This window comes from Lactuca saligna, chromosome 4 (genome assembly GCF_052625555.1).
Source record: "Lactuca saligna cultivar CGN05327 chromosome 4, ASM5262555v1, whole genome shotgun sequence".
Classification (NCBI taxonomy): Eukaryota; Viridiplantae; Streptophyta; class Magnoliopsida; order Asterales; family Asteraceae; genus Lactuca; species Lactuca saligna.
This window is the reverse complement of record NC_136420.1, coordinates 271,536,856-271,545,019: the sequence shown is the minus strand read 5'-3', so window position 1 is coordinate 271,545,019 and position 8,164 is coordinate 271,536,856. Positions and strand designations below refer to the sequence as shown.

General features: G+C 40.8%; 1 non-coding gene across 1 annotated transcript; it reads right to left on the bottom strand.

The window, feature by feature from the left end:
* Nucleotides 1–664: 664 nt before the first annotated feature.
* Nucleotides 665–771, bottom strand: LOC145044533 (small nucleolar RNA R71). The gene has a single exon (XR_013681482.1). It is a non-coding gene; the product is annotated as a small nucleolar RNA R71 (small nucleolar RNA).
* Between the last annotated feature and the right edge of the window lie 7,393 nt (nucleotides 772–8,164).

The following is an 8,164-nucleotide window of genomic DNA, read 5'->3' as shown; positions in this document are numbered from 1 at the left end:
GCTGCAGGAGTTAATGACCAGAGGCTCAAACACACCATTGGTGCCACCACTAGAAGATCCCGAGTTTGCAATTCACAAGAAAAAGACGCCCTTGCAAGAATTGAAGTCAGCCTTCTCTAGGAAATCAGGAAAGAAGACAGGAAAGTCAAGTTCCTTAACGAAGCACGAGAGCAATCTTGAGCATTTGGATCATTCACCCGTGCAAACCGAGTACGAAAGCGACACCGAGCCAGAATTTGAAGAACACACGAGTAAACCCGAGAACGAGCCAAGGAACAAGATGGAAAATATTGAAGAAATGTCCATGGGAGCTTACAAGAAGCGGATCCGCGAAGATGTGGGTCCCGGATTAGTCCAACCCGCAATACCTGCCAATGCCACATTCGAGCTGAAGGGACACATATTGACTGCGCTGAAGGACATCCCATTTTTCGGGAAAGACCATGAGGATGCTTTTAAGCATCTAGATGAAGTCAATGACATTGCTGATTACTTCAATGTACCAAATGTCAACAGGAACACCGTCCTGCTTAGGATGTTGCCCGTTACTTTCAAAGGAACAGCTAAGGAATGGTTAAGAGCACTCCCACCGGGTACAATCACCACTTGGGCTCAAATGTGTGAGCAATTCCTAGACCAGTTTTGCCCGCCATCCAAGATAGCCAAACTCAAGAAGGCAATAGACAACTTTGAGCAACAGCCGGGGGAGTCACTGTACGAATCGTGGGAGCGTTACAAGGGCTTACTCAGAAATTGCCCGCAACATGACCTAAATGTGCAGCAAGAGATGTTAATCTTTTATGATGGGGTCAATGTGATGACAAGACAACTCCTTGATTCTCAAGGACCATTGACAAGGAAAAATCCAAGGGAGGTCAAGGAGCTAATTGAAGAATTCGCGAAACACTCCCGCGAATACCATAACCCGAGGCAGGATGGAAGCAAAGGCGGTGGAGGAGCCCAAACTGAAGAAATTGCAGCTGTCATGGCCATGCTGAATAACATGGATCGAAGGATAACACAAATGGACCAGTCGATACACGCTATAAGAGTGGGGTGCGAGCGATGCAATGGTCCACACTTAACCAAGGACTGCAACGTGGATGAATTTGGGAACAGAAAAGCTCAAGTGTGCTACTCTAATGGGGATAAGTTTGAAGAGGACTGGAGGAAACCGAAGAAAGAATGGCTGCCATATGAAGAATATAGGAAGAAAAAAGAAGAGAAGTATAGGCAGACAGGTCGAGGCCTCTATCAAAAGGAGCAGCCACCAGCCGAGAAGAAACCCGACCTAGAGACCATTTTAATGAAATTTATGGAAGCATCGGAAAAGCGACACGAGGCCACGGATTCCGCTATCATGGAACAACAAACATTGATCAAGAACCAACAAGCCTCCATCCATAACCTTGAAGTACAATTTGGTCAACTAGCAACTTTAGTTCATGAAAATTTTTCCCCGAAGAGTCCCGAAGTACAAGCCCAATCTCACGTAATGGCCATCAATACTGAAGAAGATACAATATCTGAGTTCCTGGAGGCGTTGGAAGAAGAACCGCAGCAGCCCAAGAAATTAAGGATCGACAATGGAGAAAGTGCTGAACCAGGCGACCCACGACGTGACACTCCTCTCGCCACGATGTGGCGCAAGTCTGAGCAAAAACCCTTTGCGCCTATTCCAGCTTATCATCCACCTATGCCATTTCCCACCCGCGCAGCACTTAGTCGACTGGAGAAGGAACATTTAGAGTTTGTGAAGCATGTGAAAGGGATCCCAATTAATACTCCCTTTGTTGAATCCTTATCCAAAGCTTCCGAAAACCAAAAATTACTGCAAGACTTGATAGATACGCGAAGGCAATTAAAGAAGCAGTCTACAGTGATTCTGAGTGAACAAACTTCAAAAGTTGTTTTGGGAGAAACACCAGAAAAGATGGGGGATCCTGGACGCCTCACTCTTCCATGCGAGTTTGGGAATAAAATGAAGGTTAATGCTTTAGCCGATTCTGGGGCTAGCATTAATCTAATGCCTTTTTCATTTTATCAAAAATTGGAGATTCGGAAGATGAAGGCTACAAAAATGAAGATTCACATGGCGAACCGTTCGGTGACACAACCCCGAGGCATAGTGGAGGATATTTTGGTGAGAATTGGAAAATTTATTTTTCCAATAGACTTTGTAGTCATGGACATGAAAGAAGATCCAGATGTTCCGATAATCCTAGGACAGCCATTGCTCAACACTGCTGGTGCCCTTGTTGATATCCGCGAGTCGAAGCTAACTTTGAGGGTTGGAGATGAACAAGAAGTCTTTGGGATAAAGGATGACTTTCAAGAAAATAAAGAAGAGGTGTTCACAATTAATGAAGAGAATGAACTAGAAGAACTGGAAAAGCTTATGTAAGAAGAGATAAAAGTAGTTCATCAAGTCAAAATGACAAAACCAAAGGCATCTGTTCCATATTGGATTGAAGTCATAGCCTACAAGAGGCCGCCTTCTTGGGTAAGCAAAGAGGATGAGGAAATAACAAGTGATGAAGAGGAGGTCACTTCAAGAGTAACAAAGCCGGTGGTGAAAGCAGAAGAGAATGACATAAAGTACAAGGAGGAAACCACGGGCACAAAACGCAAGCTTGAAGAAAAGGGAAAAGCTAAAAAGGAGAATTCAAAGAAGGCGTATAAAAGGAGAGTTCAAGGTTACAAAAGGCGGTTCAAGGAACAAAAGATCTTAGTGGAGGACTCTTCCAAAGATTCAATGCAGAAGGCACGGAGTCCAGCTCAAGACTCCAAGAAAAAAGAAGCGCTTCTCGGGAGGCAACCCGAGTTTGGTTTGCATTTTCTTTTTAAAATTTTCTTTCTTTTCTTTTTAAGTAGGAAAGACATCGATTCATCATCTAAAAAAAAAACGGTAACTAGTAGAAAATTACCTGTAGGGAACTTTAAATAATGATTGATATGCAAAATAATTAATTAATATGATAAACATTATTGAGACTTTTGCATCTGGCAGTCTCCACGACGTGGGCATAGCCCAACCATGTCGTGGGAAAAAGGGAATGCGCGACTGAGAAAACAACACTTTAAGGTCCACGACGTGGGCATCACCCGCCACGTCGTGGCCGTTAAAAATCAGGGGGGACCAATTGTTTAAAACCCATTGACTGATAATTCTCATTCCCACTTGAGGCTGCCACACGAACGGAAACATTGTAACCCCACAGCTAATTTCGTATTCTACTTCTAATTTCCTTGCAAGATCTTGCCAATTAATCTATTTGGTACATGTTTTCCTCATTATTTTGTAGTAATTCTTCCAATTTCAAGTTTTCATGGTTAGGGTTTATATGATTCCCGAAATTGGTTGAATCTAATGGTTGATTTTAGATTAAGTATACCTTTAATGGTCATAGGAACAAACCCCAACCATTGATTTTAGTAGAAATCGCATGCCATTAGATCGAGCCATACTTTGTGAATGACGCGACCCACGACGTGGCGCAACCTGGCCACGTCGTGACTCATGTCAATTTATTTAAATAGTTTAATGTGTTGGTTGTTTGCTGTTTTGGTTTGTTTTGATTGCAGAAATGGGACCACGACGAGCTGTTCCGCAGGAAGAAGACCCGATAGATGTCGTAAGCATACATCCTTTATACCAGTTTCCTCAAAACATTCCCCGACCGTTGCTAACAACCTACTAGAATCGGCTTGGATGGTTATACAATAGGGAGTTTGCAATAGCCCCGATTATTGATTGGGGATGGCTAGGTGGAGTGGGCATGGTAGCGGAGCTGGGACGTTATTGGTCAAAGACTTATGTTGGAGATCAATTTTCGTTTACTTGTCACGGGTGGAGGAATTTATTCACCATTCAAGAACCCGTGTACCGGGAATTATCGGTAGAATTTTTCTCTACCGTATGTTTCGAAGAACGCACCCTTGATGCCACCTACGATAGAGCACTTGTTTTTCGTTTGGGTGGTGTATATCGTGAGTGTAGCCTTCGGGAATTTGCTTGGCGTATGGGGCTCTATACGGAAGTGGAGACGCAATCTCCGTTTTTTATACCTTTCTTGCTTGGATGTGTGCGGAATTTTACTCCGGGTACCTTGGATGTGCAGTTTTGGCGGGGCATTTCTAACCATGAATACAACACTCGTGACTCGAGTGAGTCACAAATTCGGAATCCTGTTCTCCGATTTTTGCACCGCCTCATCACGTTTTCAATCAATCACAAGCATCATGGTGACAAGGTCCCCATCCAGAATCTATTTTATTTATGGACTCTTATTACCCCGGGGGTTTGCTGTGATTTGCCTTATATGTTGGCACGGTTTATGGGGAAGAAAGCGGCCAACTCTAGGCCTGGGAGCCCGATTACTGGGGGGCATTTGGTTACTCGCCTGGCTAGGTCATATCAGATTTTGACCCATGACTTTGTGAGGAATCTTACTCGATTCCCGGATACCAACTTGACCATTCAAGTCTTGGGCGTGATGCGAGCAGTGGTGAATATCGGGGGTCGTTTTATGATACCACCAATAGATGACGAGGAAGAGGAGGGGCAGCCGGGACATCAACCACCCGTTAGGCCGAGGCGTTGAAATGTGCGGGCTAGAGGCGAGGTCGAGCGAGAGCGTGCTGCTTCGCAGTATGTGCAGGGAGTGCCCACCGACCCTTTTCAGAGTCGGGTTGGAACATATTTGGATAATCTACGGGGTGATGCCATTTACCATACCCAGCTTACCGAGGGTATTTATTCACATTTGGGTGTGACCCGACCACCTGCTATGCCACCGCAGTATCCCTATTTTCCGACATGGGAGGAGTTATGGCGTCCGCAAAATGATGAGGCAGGGCCAAGTGGAGCACAAGATCAAGATGATGATTGATTTTATTTTATTTAGTAGTTTTTTTTGTTTGACTTTGGTGTGTGATGTAAAACCTTATTAAAACTATGATGTTACTTTTTGTTTCTTTTGGGTTGTTCTAACTTTTCAGATTAGCATTGGAATTCTAAGGAGCATAGCCAGTTATCTTTCGAGTCGTGTTTGTCTAGTCAAGGAAGCTTAGAGTTGTGAGTCCGAGTCCACAATTCAAGATAAGTATGGGGTATATTAGGAGAGAGGTTCTAGTTGGGACATATATTTGCATAGAAGTGTCGGACATCAGTTAGCCATTGGTCAACGCTGCTAGAGTAAATAACGCCAATAAGTCATTTTCTACTGATGCTTAGTTCCACGACGTGAATTCCTTATGCCACGTCATGGCACGCTTGCAGTTTGTAGTAGTTCAGCATTTTGGTGTTCGTAGTTTACACCCGAATCACGACGTGTCCAGATATATGCCACGACGTGATCCAGTTTATCATTGCCATATTTTTCATTACCAATACCCACTTTGACGAATTGAAGTTCGAGTCCTGTTCGTGGTTTATTTACATATTCAACCAGTTCTACACCGAGTTTCTATTTTTGGAAGTCCAATTCCGCATTTTCCACACTTTTCGAGATGCTCATGCCGCTATTCCAGGGGAGTCTGTTCCTTTTTCTCCCTTTTCTTTAATTTTGATTTGTTTTGATACATACAATGAGGGCATTATATGAAATAAGTGTGGGGTAGGGTTAGAAAAAGTAAATTGCTAGAAAATTTTGAAAATTCAAATTTTTATTAATTGAATCTAGTAATAATAATTTGAGCTATAATTGCTAGTATTATGTGGGATGATCCGGTGAAAGTTCAAATGTTTAGTTAAGCCAATATACGTTATAGTGCATTTGTGGCTTCCCTTATTTTAGTGAAATCATGGAACAAAAACATAACCCCGCTCGGTTTGAAGGATGCAATATGTTTAGCAGCCTAAACCTGAAATGTATCCAGGAAAATTATTATCATTAACCAATAAAGGTTGAGGTTGAGCGCCTCTACTTAAGCATGTAGGTTTTGAGCGAAAAAAGAGAGGTACATGTAAAAAAAAAAAGAAGAGAGAGAATTACGAAAAAGTTTGAAGAATTTTGGAGCAAATAAAGTGAAGATCAAAAGATCAAAATTCTGAAGAAATCCAAAAAGTTGAAGATACCAGAAATCAATTCAAATAAGGTGTTGAAGTCAAAGAAATCGAAGATCAAAATGTTCAGAAAGTGAAGCATTCAAAGAAAGCTCCATAGTGGTATCGGAAAATTGTAATTCTAGATTATGTATGCTTAGGTTGCTCAACTAAAAATACCTTGAGGTTATGAGGTTTTCTGAGGATGGATTCGGAGGGTTGCATAAAATGAGCATTGTTCGGAAAAAGTGGGCAAGTGTTTATGAAGATTGTGAGTATTTAAAGTATGGGGGGTACTTAGGAAAATTTTAGACACAAATGCATGCGTTGAGGTCTTGGCATAATCGCTGAACTAGAGTTGGATTGTTCTGTGTAGTGTTAGTAATTAAGAATTAAGTGTAAATTTGCTTGAGGGCAAGCAAAGCTTTAGTGTGGGGTATTTTGATATTGCCATATTTATACTTATTTTTAAGCAGTATTTAAGTACATTTTTATTAATAAATTGATAATATGTGCAGAATAGTGATATTTATGAGTTTAAATTGTTATTTTCAGTCAATACAAAGGATTTTCGAAGAGAGGGACCAGAGGTGACAAAATGGGGAACATGGGAGGCTTGGAAGACAAGAAAATAATAATTTCACAATAAGAGCTTAATTCACGACGTGGCTGTGCATCCCACGACGTGGCACGGGTGTTCCAGTAGATAAACATCGCGACGCGGAGGATTTCCTTGAAGGATACGTTTTACTTGGAGCCCACGACATGGCGCATATGGCCACGACGTGGCGCAGGTTTTTGAGGATTATATAAGTTCTCCTATTATTACGAATAAGGAGACTTTTTGCAGAAGAAAAGGAGTTCCAGGAGACGTTTCAGAAGAGAAGAAAGGTCCTGAAAGAGGGATTTCAACACCAAAAGAAGTAAAGTTTTATATTTAGTTGATTATAAACATGTTTTTCATTAGTTTTAGCTGTGCTAGTTTAATTACTATGATGAGCAGCTAAATCTAGCTACTTTTGCTTAGCTAGATGAAGCTTTGAACTTATGAATAGTTATATGTTTATGGATTAATTTGAGTTGGTAAGAGTTGTTTGTGTTTGATTTGTATAACCTAGCATGTTATTATTTGCTTATCTAATTGCTAGATTTCATGTTCTGTGTAGCTTAGTGACTATGAAACTACATGAACTTGTTTACCTAATAATTTAGTGAACATTAAATTGTTAGAGCTAGGATTGACCAATCTTAGTTAGTAATTAGGCTAAATAAATCTTAGCTGTGCTAGAGAACGTAAATTGTGACCATAATTGCGTTTATACAACAAATCTTACATAACATATTCACATTCATAATTAGTTCTGTGTTTAATTATGTGTGAATATACATGGTTTAACATGAATTAGTTACTTATTGGTAAGATAGAACTAAATTACTAATATAACTAAAACCCAACTTAATAACCCATAATCATTAGCTAGCCATAAGGAAGAAGTGAATTCAACTAAGCAAGAGTGTGTTTTTATTAATTTGATTAAGTTCATTTGATCTTGCAAAATCAGATAAAACCCCCTTATTAAATTTGTTAATAAATTAGGTTAATTTATTAGTAATTAGGTTAATTAGTAACACCGTTTCCTGTGATCGACACCCGAGTTACCTAAGCTATACTGTAATCTGACTAGGTACACTGCCTATAAGTGCATAGTTAGTCTTAGTTTGTTAGGTTATAAATATTAAAATTAGTGCGTACTTTCGTGCACATCAGTGTACCCTTTTGTTGGAGTGAGAAACAAGAAACCGCATTCTAAACATTGAAACGAGCCTTGTGCAGCGCGCCTATTCTGTCTCTGCCCGAAGGAACAGAGGATTTCAATGTCTTCTGCGATGCATCTAATAAGGGTTTAGGCTGTGTGCTTATGCAAGGAGGAAAAGTTATCGCTTATGCCTCGAGACAGTTAAAGGCACATGAAGTTAACTACACGACTCATGACCTGGAGTTAGGAGCAGTGGTCTTCGCACTGAAGATTTAGAGACATTATCTTTACAGAACTAAGTGCACGATCTTCACTGACCATAAAAGCCTGCAACATATCTTCAATCAGAAAGAATTAAACA